The following is an 18976-nucleotide window of genomic DNA, read 5'->3' on the forward strand; positions in this document are numbered from 1 at the left end:
TCTCTACTATGTTTTCTTCTCCATACCCCTTGTTCATATGATGGCCCATAAATTTTACATAAAATTCTATTCTCGAAAACTAGAAGCTTTTTCTCATATGATATAAGCCATGCAAAATATATAACGTATATATAAGTATAGATGTCGCATTGAAAACATGTTTTGATTATGTTTCTTATTCATAATAACCTATATGAACAATATTTAGCTCTGATTGATATGAAGATGTCAATGTCATACTGATACAGATATTAGCATCTTTGTGATTGTCACAATTTGAATGATAATTTGTTTATAAAGACATTTTGTTTCATAAAGACATTTAGAAGAGAAAATACAACCAAATTTTAAATTGTTCTTATAATGAAAGATTTTGGAGAAACATGTAAAATTGTTGATTGCCAAAAAGTGCAGTTTTATACCCAACAAAGATGTATAAAATTAGTTTTTCTGTGTGCAGCTGTTAAAATGTCAACAAAGTTATGAACACTTTTAAAATAGTGATTTGAAGATAATCATAACTAATAAACAGATTTTAATACAAATTTCGTCTTGAATTAATAATTACAAATTTAAAAAAGAAGCAATTACAATAATGTTTAAAGCAATAACGTGTAATGTCAATAAATTTTTGTTTGTTAAACATTGGTATTGGTATTAGGTAACTGTGTGGTTTTATATCTTAGCCTGTCAAACAAAAGTTAAAATTTATTTGAAATTAGCTTTGTATTTAAACCACATAAATCATGGTTGTTTCTTTTATTAAAGGTACAGTTGCAGTATTTTTGCTAAAGTATGATATATTATTTCTAAGTATTATTTCAAAGAACAAACATGATGTTATTTTTATTTGCAAATATATCATGTAATTATTTTGCTGAGCTTGTGTGAAAGTATTGAAATTATATTATTTAAATGCCAGTGAGTGTTTTTTTTTTTTTTTTTACCTCCAAAGCTCCATTTAAATTACTATATTTGTTATTTTCTCAAAACAAGTAACTAACTAATAATTTTAAATGCAACATTTTTTAAATTTCAAAAACAGATGCAAGAATTTTACTGAAGGAGAAGTTCTTCCTTATTGGAGATTGCTATTGTATCATAGAAATTTTACAACTAACAACTATTTAATTGTAAATAAATAAACTGATAATAAATTAACTGTGTTGCTAAAACATTAAATTATTACAATTTAAAATACAAAACTAAATTGAATCGTAAAATATAATTTTATTTTATACTTTTGGACATTATGTAACTTCACTTTTACAATGCTTTTACTAAAATGTTAAAAAAAGGTTCGTAACAATTGAAATTTCTACATATTTGTGATTCCCACTGTTATATTTTCTGCTATCTTTTACAAAATTCTCCCAATAAGAATTAGCTATTTTAGTTACCAACATAGTATCGCTTAAGCCCCAGAAAAAATGAAAGGGGTTCTATTGTAATTATATAGACCAGATATGATTAAGGCTGCTTTAAAACTTCATATATATTATTGAAAGCAGCCCACACTCTGTGGATTTTGTTGTATGTGCAGAGAGCACTAGACACTCTAGACTGCATTTTTCAATGGATTCTTTCAGTATTTGGAAAACCTCTTCTGAATTATTGTTGATGTGTGATAACCAGTGAAATAGAATTAAAACAAGCCTGTCTACTGATTGCTGAGATATTCACATGTTTAATCATTGCCATTTGTCTTTTTTATACTTGTATAAATAAACTGTACAAATACAATGTGCTCAATTTGAGGTGGAATGCAATGGAACAGTGTTCTGGTACCTCCCTCTAAACAATAAGCACTTTTGGTTTGCGATGAAAACTTTTCCCTGCATCTCAGAAATGCATAAAAACACTATTGCAAGACTTCATATTTGCAAACTTTTCCCCAGATCCCCCTTTCTTCTGGAAGGTATTGAATATATCTCCTAGACTCCCAGGAAGTTATGGTTCTGCTATGTCTAATTATAGAAAATGAGCACTGTAAATACCTAACAGTTCTAAATGATAAAGATTAATGAGCTAAAAAGTACCTGCTCTGTCAGGATTCGTACTTGGATCTCTTGTGTAGCAGATGAATATGATGTAAACACCACAGAGTCTTTACATTTTGTTCATAAATAATTTTTTATTTGGTTTATCATGTCACTCATGTGTTACTGTAAAAATGTATTATTCATTAAATTTGTATATTTTCCACTTGTAACAATTTAATTAGTGTTACAAATAACATAAAAACTTTCCCAATATTGTTTATAAAATCATGATAAAATGATCACAATTAGGGGTTAAGGCCTACAACACATCAAAGTCATTTGTACCATATATTTCACTCCTATTGTAAAATAAATAATATTTAGAAAAACCAATAATTTTTAATGGACCAAAATTGACAATAAATTTCAATGAATAAAATATAACTAATTATTTAGAAGCTAAATGTAAACCTGAGCCAGTCAACAATAAAAATCAGACGCAAAATTGTTGAGCGTTGGAATGTTCAGCTGATTTGTCATATATTTGATTCCAGTTGTAAACAGCTAAGAAAAACAAACACTGAGTGTAGATACAAATATAGAATGAAATGCTCTGGTAACGCAGAAACTACTTGAAATAGTTTCAATTGAAGTCACTTTATTGCACAAGCATAATGGTCTGCATCATAACGTGAAATTGCAAGAAACCACAGCAGCGCTGCTATTTAGTCAGCAGAGATCGTAATGCTGAAATCATGTTTGATGGCTAAACAGGGTTGTTTATGATGCAGAAAAAGCGTTTGAAGCCAAGAGTTAATATATAAGCGTAACATATTATATTTTGAAGTCACTCTTATTGTATCAGTGCTTCTAAGCTGTTAAACAATAAATTTAATTATGTATTTAATTGTAACAGATGTTAACTTTGTTTATAAAAATAATTCGTTATGCACTTACTAGTAAATAATAGTTTAATTCTAGTGACAAACTTGGCTAATTTTGACCATTAAAATTGTTGGCTGCAGCTATTCTTGTATCAGCAGTTATTGGCATTCTGTTGTAAGACTCAAAATAAAACTATCATAATACAACATCTACTGGCCCATGCCAAAGCTACTTTTATTGAAGCTACTGTTGATTAATTTATTGGAGGGATATTTATTTATTTAGTTGGTTAAAAGATGTTCAGTGTTATCTTCAAATTCCCAAGTTTAATTGTTAAGAAAGCTTATGTAATTTCATGTAATTTACCCCATTCAATATCTTTTTGGGAATTGTTTTGCACAAAATAAGAATATCCAGTAATTATCTGATCATGTAAATATCATTTGTCAATGACTGTTTTGAATTCTTGACTAATTTTGTGTGACATCTAAACATAATTACAAATCTAAAAAATAAAATGCTAAATAGCTAAACCAATTAATTTTACTAATTTTTAAATCTAATTTTTTTGAAGTCCAAGGAAGGTTTCCTTGAAGAGAAAAATTTTAAAATTTAATTGGGATATGTTTTTAATTGAGGAAAATAAAAATACTCTAGAAACATAATCCAAATTTAGATGAAACCATACAGCTGTTGATGCTCTCAGGTGAAGTTTACCAAAGAGGCTGGACATTTGTTTACATTTAAATGTTATAAAATATTTAGTATACAATGCTTGATCACTTGTGTATGTAAATATCATAGACAGAGTTATTACTAACTGTTATTACAGACTCCGCCAGTGAAGAAATGAAACCATTTAATGCATTGGAAATACTGTTTAAACACTATTATAACTATTATAAAATCCCACTTTAAGATACCACTCTATTGGCGGCCATCTTGATTTTAGCCCCATAAGAACAATGTTAAAACTTGTGCTCTTTCACGACCTTATTTTAACTCTAAGTTTTGCTAAATATCTCATTTATTTTTACAAGTTCTAGACAGTCATAGGTGCGTGCTATTTTGATACAAACGATACCGAAAAGCGTAACTGTAATGAGAGAAATGAAATACCTTTTAAGAAACAAAAGATCTTAAATAGTAAAATTACAACAGTAATTTGCTACTGCCATTACTTACTATTATCGGCCCTCATTATGAACAAAAGTAAATAATACACGATTAGAGTCAACCACGTAAGCTATTAGAACAATGTTAACATAAAATGAATCATTCAATATCAGCCTTGAATGAGACGGCCGCGGCCGGTAAATTTTATTACCATTGTGGAAGTGTAGCATCTGCATTGTCCACCCACTACGGGTTGCAGATTAGGTCGCCTCCGTGAAAAAATTAGGTTCGAGTCTTAAGATAAACTGTATGCCTTCTGTTATAGTTGCAGTATCAAAACAAAACTTAACTGTATTAAGTTGTTCAGCTACGACAATTTTCAGTTTAAAACGAGTTTAAATGTAGCTTAAATATATCTATCAATGGGCGAGGAGGTTACAGCCCCCAAATACTTCCTCCGTATAAGTCTATTCCGTGGAAATATTCACAGCTTTGTTTATCATTAGCTAGTTCAGTGGTTTACCCACCAACCAAAGTAAAAAGTAAAACGTTAAATAATAATTGTATACCATCGTTTTTGTTCAATAATGTTTTAATTCTGGTCAAATGTGTGTTCAAAAATGTAAAGTGCCTATTACTGTTTTTTTGTCAGAAAAATACACTTTCAGCGTATTTTAAGCCTGATCTGTCGGGTGTATCGTTATCTCGGTACAGGCCGAGAAACGCCGCAACAGATTGAATCGGGTGGCATTCAAAATTTTTCTGGGTTGAGGCCCGGCCGCACCGCACAACACTCTCGTTTTGGTCTGAAAATGGAAAAAACCAAAATTTTCTTAATTACCAAAAATAACAAATGTTCTACACTTGTTATCTAAATGATGTACCGTCAAAACATTTTAACTGTTTAAATGCAATTATTCCAGTTTTATGTTGTATACAAGTTTGGAAAATCAGACATATGTCGGAAATACCAAACGGTGCATTTTTACTCGTCGACTTAGTACTTCAGTACTTTGTGTTGGATATTACAATTTTGCTCGAACTCTCTCCCTTACTTACAACTGTAGCTATATATAAGATATGAATAATACACAGTATTTATTTTACAGTGGTTTAGAAGTTTATAAATTAATTTGACATACACGGCAATAATGTGTAATACTGGAATTAAAAACTCATTACATATCTTTATCTTCAACATCGCAAACGTGCGCTAAAGTGAGCCTAAGGTAACTATGTTCATTAGGATATGTACATACAAAAAACGGGAAATTCCAGCTGCGGTAATCTGTGGCCTTGGTGGATTTATCTTTAGATAACTTTAGATACCTATCAGCTCTAACTGAAACGTCACCGTACAAAGATCGATTGCAATAAATCGATTTGACTGGATAACTCATTTAAATTTGGTTAGTTATTTTGTTAATTTGAGTCAGTGATTAGCTATAAAAGAAAATAGTGACAAATCTTCAGTGCTCTTCTGTAAATTAATTTGTGACTTTTAGAAGGTGATTGTGATGTACACAAATTATGCAATAAATCCAGCCGTGCAACGAAAAGCTAACCTCAAAGGATAGAAAGGTTACTTGCTCCAATATAAAGTAAAAAATTCCTCCGTCACTCTAATAGAACATGACAAGAAGTGGGTCGAAATAGAGAACTTTTCAATAATCATAAAAATGTATTTAAAACACATATTTTATCATAGAGCTCGGGTGCTGCATAAGTCGGTTGGCCGAGTAAACCTTTCGGGGCGTGTAAGCAAAATAAACAGGTTCTTGATACCGTTTCAGAGGAATTGATAACGTTCGCACATATAACATTAAAAGAAAGGAATATTTGTTTTAAAATAATAAGTTAAAAAGCATTGGCACTCCTTGCCAACGTAGGTCTAACACAAAACTATTACAGTTTACTCGTAGATTCATCCGATGAAATAGGAATTAACATTCATCCTACCTAGGATAAAGTTTTAAAAAGGAAAGAATAATTTTATTCACGTGGTATTTAAATTTATAAACTTTTTCTGGAGTGCCTTTACAATCGATGCTTGACCATATTATCGATTCCTTTTTTCACTGTCTCACAAATTAATAATCACAAATTAAATAAATTAGTAGTAATAATTAATATCGTGGTTTCCTCCACGATAAGTTTATCCCCCGAAACAAACTAGGAGTGTAAAAATTGGATCATCGAAAATGTTTACATGCGTAGCCTACGCAATTGATGCCAGTATGTTTCTAACATCTTTTCTAAACTCTGCGGACGCAGTGGGACAGCAATTTTCGCCGAATTCTGGCATTGGAGACCTTGCCCACAGTGACCACATTCGCCTGTGGCTGTAGGCTTTCGATCCAGAGGCTTCTAATAACGAAGACATCGGCGAACTTCCATGCTGAAGTTGCCGCCTCCATCTCCAAGCTGCGTCTTCGGAAAGCTGCTGGTCCCGATAATCTTGGTTTTGCAGCTCTTAAACGGCTCCCGGATTTGGCGTTGCATTGTGTTAATGCGATCTTGAAAACCTGTATCTCTCTTGGACACTTTCCGACATATGTACGAGTATGTGTGTATGTGAATAGCTCATACTTATTCCCAAAGCTGGCAAGGACCTGGTTCAACCTGACAACTACAGGCCGATTTCCCTAATCTCGACCTTCTCTAAGGTTTTAGAACGGTTTATACTAGCCAGGTTCTCTGAGGACCACCATCAGAAACGCAGTGATCAGTACGGTCTTCGTCGGGGTACTCTACCACGCTCCATCTGGCAAGGATTGTCACTACTCTTGTTGACATAACCGCCTGTTCACACTGCAGTTAGCCTGGATATTAGTAAGGCTATTGACAGGGTGTGGCACGAAGGTCTCCTATACAAGTTGGTCCAGAGTCCTCTCCCGCGAAAGTTGTTCCGACTGCTCCGCTCCTTCCTAACTGGACGCCGCTTCTCGGTCTCTGTAGGGACCACATCCTCCGTACGACCAGTAACTGCTGATATGCCACAGGAATCGGTTCTTGGGCTGATCCTCTTTCTGCGGTATATCAATGACATGCCTCTCTCGTCAATGATCTCCGCTGCCCTCTACAGTTCCGCTGCTCAATCCTGCATTGACATGCAGCGCCAAATTGATTGATCTGTTCTCCACGTGGTTCACTTGATAGAGAATCAAGAACAACACGGACAAATGTTAGTCGATCTGCTTCACCTGGAAGGACTATGGTCCGGTTCTTCCGGAAGTCCTGACTATCCAAGGGTGACAGACTCCGATAGACTCGTCGACAAGGTACCTCGGGATGGTGTTGATAAGGCGGCTCTCGACAAAGGTTACTGCAACCCTCAGGATCCTGACTGGCCTGTCGGCTTTCATGTCTCTTGCTCCACTCTTCACCGCTTGCCACCTCCACCAAGCTGCTCCTTTACACCTCGATCATCCATCATATACGCCAGCCCTGTGTGGTACAACCAGCTGGCCGCTATCCCCAGGAAACAACAGCTCGAATCATTCTAACAGGTTTGTTCTTTTCCTATTTGGAAGCCCTTGGTTTGTTCGGAAGACTTTCATGATGCGCCCCCTTGGCATCCCGATGCTGGGGGACAACATCAAAACGAAGCTCGGAACGTCTTTGACTCTGCTGATTCCTCGTTGTGGGATCACATCAGGGACTGTGTCTTTCCGCCGACTACATGCATCTTCTTCATTGTTCATCTACTTGTTAGCGATTTGACACCACTGACTGTGACTTCAGCACTGCACCATTCCCACCCAGCACTAAAGTGTATGCTGTAGTACAATGATGCTTTGCTCTCCAGCAGTCATTGGAACATGTTTTCATAAGAAGCTCTGAAGGGAACCACCCCGTCTTCCACAATTCAGTTCCGTTATCATATTTAACAAAAATTACTTGTAAAATATGTTGCTAAGCGCTAATCTCGAGAAGGGCAGGACAAACCTGGTTAATTCTTTTTCTTATAATCGTTTAATGTCACAGAAAGTTTATATGAAGAGAAAGACCGGAACAGTTTCCTAAAATAATTATTTCGAATAATTAATTCGAAAAAAACAATCATAATATTTACCTTTTATAATCCAAATGTAACTCACACTAAACAGCTGATGATATTTCCAGCTTAAGTTCATCAGAAAGGCACTACACGCTTTACGTCTGGATTACTCCAGTGGTAAATGTAAAACATCACTAATTCATTGGAACTACTATTAAAAACTGTTATAAAACCCACCTAAATAAAAAAAGCTGTGAATGTTTGCATATATGGTGCTCGAAACTGGTTGGCTTCCTTTACATTGTGATATGGAATTTCCACAACGGCTTAAGGAAAAACAGAGACATGAACATTAACAGGCCTCAACGTCATTCTTTCCCAGACTGCAATAGCACAATAAGACATCTATAATAACGCAAAACCTATTACATACAGTTACTTGAAATGTCACATGATCTTAGTAAGGATTTCCTCACATGCCGGAAGTAAATGCTTCTTCATTAGGACAAGGCGAACCCAACTATAGAACTGATATCTTAGACCGAAAGTAAATTACATGAGTCGGAAGTAGGCACTTTTGACAGAAGTAGACTTATCAGGCCTACGTATACAATATACGCATTTTCTTCATCGGGACTAGAACGAAAATCAAACAATGATAGTGAAAATATCTTAGACCGGAACTGGATTACAGGAGCTGGAAATCAAACATGTTTTGCGGAACAAAGGCAAAGTCAATCGTGACATTGGATATATCGTTAATTTGAACCAGAAAAACTCTTATACGCGCAAAACATATTACAAGAGCAGTTATTAACAATTTCCCTTCTGAAATTAGCCTCTGATCCCGATAACCATCTACACTGAAATAATATGTAGCCTACCTACTTCGTGGTGCTTACTTACGTTTGAAAAATATCAGAGGGCTCCTATGACATCTAATCCAAAATAATTTAAATAATTATATAGGTTTTCATTTCAGAGTTACAATTAAGTTTTATTAACTTTAACACTATCAAATTGTTCTTCATAATTGTCATTGCTAAAGTTTTAAGTTACATTTATAGCCCACCCTTGTCTGAGAATCATATTATTTTTTATAAACTGTTTTGCTTGGCCACTCTCCGAATACTCAGTCACATAATGTGGATTTCCGGACATTTACCATTGTTCAGTTATACCAAACATCAGTAACATCTATCTGTCTTACTGAATGATGACAAATGTCCGAAAGATACCCGCCAACATCTTAACCTTTCCATCGTCAAAGACTAACTACTTAGTACTATGTATAATATTAGTTTTATATCGTGTAAATTTGATCAAAGACATATTTTACTGATATTTCACCTCCATGAATGAGAATATTTGAACAAGCTAAGACCTATATTCCTTTTTGCAACATATCTGAGCACACAGGTCTCCCCGAGTCAATAACAACGTAACGAAGTAGTACGATGTTGCGGTAGTTGCAGTCGGTGAGTAGCCGCGCCCTCGCACCAGCTGCTTTTAATCACAGTCTTGGTTATCCTTCGTTGCTCGCGCAAACAAAGACATACAGGTCTTTCGGCAACATATCTGAGCACATAGGTCTCACGAGTAATAACAACGTAACGAAGTAATACGACGTTGCAGCAGAATCAGTGAGTGGGTAGCCGTGCCCTCGCCCCAGCTGCGTTTCATCACTTAATCTCGGCCATCCTTTGTTACGTGCGCGCACAAAGACGTATAGGTGTTTCTGCAACATATCTGAGCACATAGGTCTCACTGAGTAATAACAACGTAACGAAGTAGTACGATGTTGCGGCAGTTGCAGTCGGTGAGTAGCTACGCCCTCGCACTAGCTGCTTTTAATCACAGTCTTGGTTATCCCTAGTTGCTTGCACACACATACCTATATGCCTTTCTGTAACATATCTGAGCACACGGGTCTCCCCGTGTCGATAAAAAAGTAACGAAGTAGTACGATGTTGCGGCAGTTGCAGTCGGTGAGTAGCTACGCTCTCGCACCAGCTGCTTTTAATCACAGTCTTGGTTATCCCTAGTTGCTTGCACACACATACCTATATGCCTTTCTGTAACATATCTGAGCACACGGGTCTCCCCGAGTCGATAAAAAAGTAACGAAGTAGTACGATGTTGCGGCAGTTGCAGTCGGTGAGTAGCTACGCTCTCGCACCAGCTGCTTTTAATCACAGTCTTGGTTATCCCTAGTTGCTTGCACACACATACCTATATGCCTTTCTGCAACATATCTGAGCACACGGGTCTCCCCGAGTCAATAAAAACGTAACGAAGTAGTACGATGTTGCGGCAGTTGCAGTCGGTGAGTAGCTACGCCCTCGCACTAGCTGCTTTTAATCACAGTCTCGGTTATCCCTAGCTGCTTGCACACACAGACCTATATGCCTTTCTGCTACATATCTGAGCACATAGGTCTCCCCGAGTCAATAACAACGTAACGAAGTAGTACGACGTTGCAGCAGTTGCAGTGAGTGGGTAGCCGTGCCCTCGCCCCAGCTGCGTTTCATCACTTAATCTCGGCCATCCTTTGTTACGTGCGCGCACAAAGACGTATAGGTGTTTCTGCAACATATCTGAGCACACGGGTCTCCCCGAGTCAATGAGAACCTAACGAAGTAGTACGACGTTGCAGCAGAAGCAGTGAGTGGGTAGCCGTGCCCTCGCACTAGCTGCTTTTAATCACAGTCTCGGTTATCCCTAGCTGCTTGCACACACAGACCTATATGCCTTTCTGCAACATATCTGAGCACATAGGTCTCACCGAGTAATAACAACGTAACGAAGTAGTACGACGTTGCAGCAGAATCAGTGAGTGGGTAGCCGTGCCCTTGCACCAGCTGCTTTTAATTACAGTCTTGGTTATCCCTAGTTGCTTGCACACACATACCTATATGCTTTTCTGCAACATATCTGAGCACACGGGTCTCCCCGAGTCAATAAAAACGTAACGAAGTAGTACGATGTTGCGGCAGTTGCAGTCGGTGAGTAGCTACGCCCTCGCACTAGCTGCTTTTAATCACAGTCTTGGTTATCCCTAGCTGCTTGCACACACAGACCTATATGCCTTTCTGCAACATATCTGAGCACATAGGTCTCACCGAGTAATAACAACGTAACGAAGTAGTACGATGTTGCGGCAGTTGCAGTCGGTGAGTAGCTACGCCCTCGCACTAGCTGCTTTTAATCACAGTCTCGGTTATCCCTAGCTGCTTGCACACACAGACCTATATGCCTTTCTGCAACATATCTGAGCACATAGGTCTCACCGAGTAATAACAACGTAACGAAGTAGTACGATGTTGCGGCAGTTGCAGTCGGTGAGTAGCTACGCCCTCGCACTAGCTGCTTTTAATCACAGTCTCGGTTATCCCTAGCTGCTTGCACACACAGACTTATATGCCTTTCTGCAACATATCTGAGCACATAGGTCTCACCGAGTAATAACAACGTAACGAAGTAGTACGACGTTGCAGCAGAATCAGTGAGTGGGTAGCCGTGCCCTCGCACTAGCTGCTTTTAATCACAGTCTTGGTTATCCCTATTTGCTTGCACACACATACCTATATGCCTTTCTGCAACATGTCTGAGCACATGGGTCGCTCCGAGTCAATGACAACGTAACGAAGTAGTACGACGTTGCAGCAGTTGCAGTGAGTGGGTAGCCGCGCCCTCGCCCCAGCTGCTCTTAATCACTTAATCTCGGTTATCCCTCGTCGCTCGCGCGCTCTGCCTGTCTACTTGTTTGCCATGCCAAGCACGTCTTGTAGGCGACATATTAACCATATACTTGAATACATAAAGTGAAGTATTTTCACTCACATACATATCATTCCAGGTACTGTACCGGTGCTCGTGTACGTTTTATTATATCTGCAATTTTCCGAAATCAAATAGCTAAAAATGATATATTGAATTTAAAATTCAGACATGATGCGGTGTATTGCATGATAAACCTCTTACAATGAAGGAATCAAACTAATTACGCTTTGGCTTGAATGAAATAAGACTTTATTAGTACTTCCAAAATATCAAAAAATATGTTTTCTTAACGCATATTTTGTTTCTTACAAAATAAAAATGTGCACATGACATGTGTATGAGACATGTTTCAAAAATACAAAACTGAATTTTGTTGTAGCCTACCATTGCAAGCTAATCAATTTCAGTGAAGTCGAAAGGCAACCGTAACCGTTTACGTAAGGTTCCTGGTAATTCTGAGTGTAGTTTAAAAATTTAATGTAGTGTAAAATCTCACAACCCTCAGTCACGTCAAAGGCACAGAATACAATCAGCCTAGCGAGCATCTTATATATTTTCATCTGCTAGAACACGACAGCGTATTTAATAACAGTTTTCATCGCTAGGAGTAAAAGTTGCTGTTTTCGGTGCGCAATCGTGTTTTACGAACGAGGTGAAGACGATATCAAGCGTACAATTTAGCGCCTTCAGACAATTTTAGCGCCGTGCGATGAAAAACTTATTATACGGGAACAAAATTACTTTAATTTAATTTTTGTTACATAACAACTCAGCATAGTAATACTGTCTAGTTTACATATAAAAAGGCTGTTTTTGTATATTTATTAATATTTTTTGTCTGTTTACTGAAACAATAACAAAGTCTGAAGTGAACGCAATTAAAAATGTTGCCGATCTTTCAGATCTATATTATAAGGTAACGACGTTATGGACAAATTTAAACATAAAAACAGCTGCGCAGTAAGTTAAAAAAATAAATTTAAAAGTCATACACAGCCCTATAAAATTAATATTTCCATAATATCTAAAAAAATGTTTCATAACGAATACGTATTGTTACGTAATATGTAACAATCATTTATCTGTATCTGAGCCGTTGAAATTGAATGAGAAATTTCAATTATGGTCCAGTTCAAGTGCTATCTGTATAACTAAGAAACTGAATGTAATTAAATTTCAACTAACGAAACTACGCACTACAATCGCACAGTCAATTCGTCTGCCCCGCCCTGGAGTTGCGCTCATTTTCGGTAACTGACCAAAGACCACTATTAACGTTCAGTACAAGCCAGTTTCTAGTTTACTAGAAATGCAGATATAGACATAATTTGTAAAAGCTATTGAATTGTAAATTAACTTCTTTTCATGTTTATTTTATTCCTTGTCAAACTCGTATTGCTCAAATTAAAAGTGCAGTAGTGCTGTTGGTATCTAAATAGGATGTCCAAACCTTGGACTACACTAATTAGTTACCTAATGTAATATTTGCATATACATCTACCAACAAATAACTGTCGTATTAATTATTAAAACCTTTAACAGTGATCAAGTACTTATATATACGAGAAGAGAAACTACGACATTCGGTTGATAGTGAGAGGAATGAGTCACATTCACGCACAGGCGGGTATACGGCTGCCAGTCCCAGTGGGGTTCCCAAACCAGTGCCCAAGTGGGCCAAAAGTGCGCCATTTAATGCTTGGCGTATTTAATGCATCCATTTAATGGCATATTTCCCATTTAATATGACTGAGAGTTGCATCACATTGAAATAAACATTTTCCGCGTATGATTTGCAAGGCGATTCTTTTAATATTCAACACAAGTTTCAAACCATAATTATCCTAAATGAATAAATTTTTGATACTTGTATAGTTTATAACAGATTAGAAGTGTAAAAATGGAACTCACAATGAAATATAGACAATATCTTTTATTTCATACAGCTTCCATTTATACAGGGTAATAAATAAAGCCATCATATGGATTCGTGTCAATCACTGTGCAAAAAACTACTGCATTAAAATAATAAACTTATTGTAATGTAAAGATGTTATTGGAGCTATCGGTATCCAAATTCTTAACTGTTCTAGAATTTTGGTTTTATAGAAATAGTGAAATAAATTCAAGTTGTTGTAAAATAATTCAGTAAGGTCAGGATATATATTACTATCCAAAACGTACAATTTCAATGGCAAACATAAATCTTTAAATTACAGATTTTATTAAAACATTATATTTCATGTATAGTATAAACATATCCCTTATATATTATTTTATATAAACTCTAAAATTAAATAAACAACTTAAATATTACCAACTAAAATGTGCAATATGATTCAATTAGCACATTTAAAATCCAATTATTTTTAATCTAATCCTGAAAAATATTGATTTAGAATACACAAAATTTGCTTTGAAAAAGTGTTTAGGTCTTTATTAGAAGAATTCCAAAAGGTTTTATTTTTAGTTTGTTTTGTTACAGAATTCTAAAATTACAGTATATATGTATATATTATATAGTACACTTCTTTTTGTATAAATTTTAATTACTTTTTAATATATGAACAGGACAAAAACAAAATTTTCAACACAAGCTTTAGAATATTGTTTTATGTACCAAGAGGAGCTTGAAATTAAATGCAACCAATTGTCTATCTCTTTTCCTTTACTGCCTGTCTTATAAGATTGTAAAAATGTTTAAGAAATAATAAAAGTCGTGTAATTACAAACATTTTGACAACTAGATCATAAAAAGCGGTCAGTAAATAATGTATATACAAGCTTTTGTTATTCTTTAAAGTTTCATAACCTTGTTAATTTGTATGGTATCAAGCTCCAAAAACTTCATCCACCCACTATTTTAAAACATAATATAGAAATATAATATTAATTTTTCTCTTGATTTGAGATTGTAAGAAATAATTGTGGAAAATTTGAGTTTTTTTATCATTATTCAGGTTTTGAAATAAAAACTAAAAAAACAGGTACGTACAGACACAGACTGTAAATAATGTGTCTATAAAATGAATAGAGATGGACCATTGGTTTTGTTTAATTTTTAGCTCTTCTTGGTCCATGGAAAAATATCCTAAAGTATGTGTGTAGAGAGTTTTGTTACACCCTGTATACATAATTTGATATTGTAGACATTTTATAATTCGTTTTATTTGTTCATAATTTTCCATTAATTTGTTATTAATTTTGATAACTGTTATTTACATCTTAATGTGAAAGGATAGAAATGTAAATGCCAAAAAATTAAATTAATCATAATTATTTGTTATTGTGTTGATTAATATTGTTAACGATTCTAATGAACATTAATGCACAAGAATATTCATTATTTGTTATTAATACTGAATCTCAAAATTGTCTGCAAATAATATAATACAGTAATTAAGATGTATTAAACTATTATGAATCTGAGTTGTCACTGTCAGAGATAGGAAGTAGAAGTAGGGCAGAGAGGTGTAGAAAGTGGCAAGGCAAGGCAAGGCAGACCAGCCAGCAGAACAGTCTGTGAGTGTGTACTGTGTAGACAACACATTGTGCAAGCCGTGCTGTGATGGTAATGAGGCCTTCACACCAGTCAGTGTCAGTGTAACCTGTAACATGGCTTCCACCTCAGGTAACATAACCTATATCTCCTAGCAACTTGTTGATGCTACTACACCAATCTAGTATGTCCTCAGTTTGGCTACTTACTGTTGTTTACAACCTTATGGGTTGGTAGGGAATCTCTACTGATAATAAATGTTGTCAGCCAAGTGATAATTGATTATAATCACCAGTGTTTTTAATTAAAACTTGGTATCTATCATATCTTATTGTCAAAAGCTTAGTTTGTTTATCAGCTTGGTGGAGTTGAATCAAGTGTTCAGTGCCCAGTTCTGTTGCCAACCTATTAAAATAGCAGTACCCAGAGATAACAGTTGACAAAAGTATTCAGTAGCACCACTTTGTTGCTATTTTAATACACAGAGATCCTTCAATTTTTGACAATCCAAAGTTTTACATCAATAAATCAACTAAAAAAACTGCCATGTTATGAATTTATGTTACAGTACCTTACACTTTTTATCAAATAGTACAATTTAAAATGGACTGGTATTTCATAATTCTTGAAATAATGAGATATTTACTTTTTTAAATTTTATAAGTATACAAACACTTTTACATTTTCAAACAAAAATATCACAAAACCTTATTATATTTATTTGGTAGATTAAGTGAACAGGAAATAGCTATTATAAAAACTGTGGATTGATAGTCCTGCAAGTTTATAACATCTATAAAAATGTAACTGTGCTATAAGGAAAATAACATGTAGGAATAACCTGGGCTCCATGCCTACTCTACATTTGAATGTTGCAATGAAACTACAGTGATACAAACATACCACTTTAGATTTTGTAAGCTCACCTGTTCTAATTTCAGTTCAGTTTACATTGCTGCTTCTATATTAGTGTCACTTTGTATCAAGGTTTTGTATCAAGTTCATGTCTAATATCAATTTATTTATGCCTTCTTGCTGTTTTTATCTAATTATTTAATGTTACTGTTATATTTTTATTCCAATACCTGAAATAATTATTGTCTTAATACAAGAAGTCCTGAAAATTGTTACAAATATTTTTCATTTTACATTTTTATTTGCTATTAATTCTAGACGTTTTGCTTCAATAACTTCTTATAAAGTACAGTATATATTTTTGTGCATTTTAGTTCTATAAGCAAGAAATTTAATACATATGGTTTTATTTTGATTTAATACATTTATATGAGTTATATAATCCTGAATAGTTGTAAGATTGACAAAAACAATGATTTCAATTTAATTTAATTAAGTACCTAGTAATTGTAGAATAATATCATTAGTATATAAATTTATTTTACTTTTGCATTTCAAATGAGGAAATATAAAATTATAATTGGTTCCAAAATTTAACCAGACTCGTAAGAATGGACTTTTTTAAGATTATTAACATTTAGATAATTAAATTAGGTACACAACATTATGAAGTAACTATATTGTCTGTTCAGTATAATTTGAAAATTGTACTGTTTTTATACCTATTTCGTATTATATACATTGTCCAATGCTTTACCTATTACTTATTCATAATTTCCAAGTAATTCAGTTAATTATTGATTTATAGAACTCATTACATGTATAGTGGATTTTCCTTCTCTGAAACCACATTCACAAATAAGTTTGTTTTGTTCAAGGTATTCAATAAAATTGATTATTCACAATTCATTCATAGAGTTTATGAAAAGAGGATATAAGAGAAAATGGTCTTATAATTAATTTCATTTTCAGAATCACCCAATTTAAAAAGAAGTTATATTTTTGATGTTTTAAACTGTACAGTAATGGAAAAATCCCAGAAATAGTACACAAGTTAATGTTGAGATGAGTCAACATTTTGTTAAAAATATTTTGTAGCAAGCTTTATTATTGACATTAGAATTTCATCAATACTAGTTGTATATTTCTTATCAAATGATATCAGTAAGTTAGTCATGCCATTCTCAGATATGAGATTTTGGAGTAAAGGTCAGTTTTGTTTGATATGAATATTTACCATTATAATTAGAACTAATTGGAGAGTGATTTAACTTTCAACGTACTAGTATTTATTAAAGACTGCAAAACATGCTGGATATTATCAATCACCGTATGATTATGACAACCAGTGGCGTAGCTAGGATTTGAGTTTGGAGAGCCAATCCCATCAATGGGAAAGGGTTACATTATAGGCACTTTTAAAAAGTGTAAAAGTATTTGATGCCAATCCACCCTGTGAGTTTTGCTGCCTGAATAATGCTTATTTGTTGCATAAGTATTCAATTTTTATAAATACGCTTTTGAAGGAATAAAAATTCCATACTGATACAATAATAGGATTTCGATGTTTGTCATTGTTTGTTATAAAAATAGAACATTACATTTAAAATATTTTAATCTATCCACTTCTTCAGGTTTAAAGAATCTGAGAAATAAGTTATGTAAGCTCAAATCAATAACCCAGCAAACGCTCGCTTTGGCAATGAAGTCAACAAAGTAAAAAATTGGCTACAAAACAAATTTTTTTCTAAATATTCAATTATTCATACCTGAGGTTACAGGGTGGTTGAGAGCACGAACCAATGATTACACAATACAATCAGTACTACGTAATACAGTCACTCTATACAATACAGTCACACTACACAATTCATGCTGTAAACAATGGCAATCAATTTTCGAACATGTTCAGACATCTCATCTCAATTAGAGTTTGATTCCTAGAAAAACAAATACTTTTTGTGAATTAATCTTTATTGTATATATTAAATAATTAACAATGAATGGTTTAATAGGTCTTCCTCGCTTAACTATTATTTTCCTTGTTTTAGTAGTTTGAATCCATTCTTTAAATGTTGTATACAAGTTGTGATTCACATCTATAATACATCCCAAAAAATAAAAATAAGAGTAAAACTGTCTAAAAAATAGGGTAGTTCTAGCTATTGTTCTAGCTCAGGTAGTTGTAACCAAACAACAATTACAGGTTGCTGGACCTTCATATTGTTTTTCATGCCGACCTTGACCGTACCTAATATATAATAACAGATATAGGCTGAATAGTCAAGGAGCTGATTCACAACTTGTTTGTTTTGAAACCAATAAAGAAATTTCCTCGAAGAAAAAATTGAATATTAGCCGATATAATTGTGCTGGAGGTTAAAATCAGAGGTGTCAAAAGGGTTAAAAACATGAAATAATAATTTTTTTGAGATAATATTTTTATTAGTTTGACACTCATAAAACCAACCGTCAGACATATTAATAAATGTTTAAATCAGCATCAATTATCCATATACAGACTCGTAAAATGACAATTTTTAGTCTCTTCATCTAATTTTGATCATAATATAGCTACTAATCTTGTGTCTGATGGTCAAATTTAAATGTATCAAGATTGTAAAAATATAAAATAAGAAAAATTATTGTTTTATATTTTTAACCCTTTTAATAATCTTCCATTTTGACCACCACAAAAACTAACATGGCTGAAAATGTATTTTCTTCTAAGGAAATATTCTTTTATCGATTTCAAGAAAAACAAGGTTGTGTGCTTATTCAATATAAATTGAATATCTGCTCCTAGATTGGGCGGAACCAGACACTGGCACATTCTAAGAATGTGGGCTATTTATT

At 34.1% G+C, this 18976-nt stretch overlaps 1 protein-coding gene across 1 annotated transcript in view; it reads left to right on the forward strand.

The window, feature by feature from the left end:
• Positions 1–15244: 15244 nt before the first annotated feature.
• LOC124362475 (solute carrier organic anion transporter family member 74D-like) overlaps positions 15245–18976 on the forward strand; it is a 53720-nt gene continuing 49988 nt past the window's right edge. The window contains exon 1 of the mRNA XM_046817011.1: positions 15245–15397. The gene's annotated coding sequence lies outside the window, so the exon portion shown is untranslated. The remainder of the gene's footprint in view (positions 15398–18976) is intronic.

The sequence above is a fragment of the Homalodisca vitripennis genome, chromosome 5 (genome assembly GCF_021130785.1).
Source record: "Homalodisca vitripennis isolate AUS2020 chromosome 5, UT_GWSS_2.1, whole genome shotgun sequence".
Lineage (NCBI taxonomy): Eukaryota > Metazoa > Arthropoda > Insecta > Hemiptera > Cicadellidae > Homalodisca > Homalodisca vitripennis.